Raw genomic sequence first — 2,307 nt, 5'->3', positions numbered from 1 at the left:
CAGGTGTGAGCCACCAGTCCCTGGCTTAACATTTTTTTTCATGTGAAAATTTCCCCATTACCTTCCAATAATCACATATGCTAACAAGCTAGCAACACTCTGACCTTTAAATTCTCTCTTATACCTCATTATGCTGCACATGTTCCCTCCCCCGCCCCTTCCACACACACCTTGGTACTGGAGATTGAACTCAGAGCCCCTTGCTTGTCAAGGGCTCTACCACAAACCATGTTCTCAGCCCTTTCAGTATTTTGGACAGGCACGCACCACCACACCCTTACTTGATACATATCTTTGGAAAACCCCAACATACTGAAAGATGGTGCATTTGTACCAGTTTTTGAGAAGCTAGCAATTAAAAATTACAAAGAGGGCTGGGAAGGTGGCTCAGTGGTAGAGTGCTTGCCTTGCATGCATGAGGCCCTGGGTTTGATTCCCTTAGCATCACATAAGCAGAAAAAGCCAGAAGTGGCGTTGTGGCTCAAGTGGTAGAGTGCTAGCCTTGTACTGAAGAGCTGAGGGACAGCTCCCAGGCCCAGAGTTCAGGCCCCACAACTGGCAAAATAAATAAATAAATAAAATAAAATAAAAATAAAAATTACAAAGAGAGTAGGTTCTTTTTATTTTTTGGCAGTTCTAGGATTTGAATTCAGAGCCTTATACTTGCTAGGCAAGTACCCTAACATTTGAACCACTCCTTTTTGGGTTGGTTAGTTTTGAAAAAAGACCTAAATTTATACCCTGACTGGCCTGAACAGTGATCATCCTGATTGTGGTTCTTTGTATAGCTTGGATGACAGGGTATATCACCACACCCAACAATTTTGGCTTCCTAGTAGTTTGAGGTAACAAGTGTTCCATTGTGCCCAATGAGGTGAAATTTTAAAATTTTCTTTCTGTTTGGCCCAGACTGGCCTTGAACCTCAATTCCCCTGGTCTCCACCTCTCAAATAACTAGTATTACAGATTTGCATCAGCATGTTTTGGTAAGAGCTTAGATTCTTAACAGTCCCACTGGATATGGTTCCTTGTCCACTGAGGCAATCTAATCTGTTTGAATTTTTTTTTGCTATTATCAGCACAGTGGTTTTTAAGGAATTCTATTACTCAGGTAGGGACAAAGCTGTATATGTGAGGATTCTTCCCTTTTATCACCCCTTTCTTCATCTGTAAAATGGGAGAAAAGTACCAGCCTCAGAGTATTGAGAATTAAATGAAAGGTGTACATTATGCACTTGTCACATGGGCCTGTCACCAAAAGTACTGTCCTGAGCCATGCATGACTCTGGTTACTACAACTAAGACTATTTCACCTCATTAGAGGTAATTGCCTAATGCAACTGTAGACTGATAATTGGTATAGCCAATTAAAATCATGGAAATACTAGAATCAGAGCAACACAGCTTCAATGGCTTATGTGGACCTTTTTTCAACCTGCACTTAGAATTGGGTCAGTTGCATCTATGAGACTCTAGAGAAATATTTCAGAAGTTAAAGGTTGGTCCTGGAGAGGGTTCTCACAGCAGCCTGAGAAGGCCCCTTCCAGATTGGTCTACAGAATAGCAACAGATCTGTATGCCAAATCCACAGGACTAAAAGGCTACATTTAAGGCAGATTTATAGCCTCTAGGCTCTAGTTCAGTGGTAGAGTGCTTGTCTGGGGTCTTGGGTTCTATCCCCAGCAGTGGAAAAAGAAAAGAGGATTTTGATATATATTGCCAAACTGCCTTTCTTCCAGTTACAATAATTTGTACTCCTACCAACAGTACACAAGAGTTCCTGTTTTGTATATCTTGCCAAATCTGAGGTTTTGTTAATCTTTTAAGCTTTGCCAATCTGATAGATGAAAAAAATCTACTTTGCTTTAATTTGCATTTTATGATTGCTGGTGAGATAGAATATCTTTTTCTGCTTTCAACCATATATTTATTTATTATTTTAGCATCCATTAGGTATACAAAATGGGTGATTTCATCGTGACATTTCCATACATGTATTTCCATGCATCATATTTCAATCTCAACCCCGATGTCATTCACCCTTACCCCTTAAACTCCCTTCTTAAAACAATTTCAATAGGTTCATTGTTCTATTTTTATGCATGCAAAAAATCTATTTTGACCATATGAGGTTGAAGATCATTTCATGTGTTTATTGGCAATATTTCTTCCTGTGTGAATTGTTTGCGTCCTTTGATCATTAAAAAAAAACTAGGCTATTTGTCTTTTTATTTTTATTTTAAAACTCTGTTTTATGTTAGAGATGTTAACTCCTTTTATTTTATACAGATCTTGCTTTATATTCAA

Source organism: Dipodomys merriami, unplaced genomic scaffold (assembly GCF_024711535.1).
Source record: "Dipodomys merriami isolate MVZ:Mamm:240054 unplaced genomic scaffold, mDipMer1.0.p SCAF_3, whole genome shotgun sequence".
NCBI classification, from domain to species: domain Eukaryota; kingdom Metazoa; phylum Chordata; class Mammalia; order Rodentia; family Heteromyidae; genus Dipodomys; species Dipodomys merriami.
The sequence above is the reverse complement of the archived record's forward strand: the minus strand, read 5'-3'. Positions refer to the sequence as shown.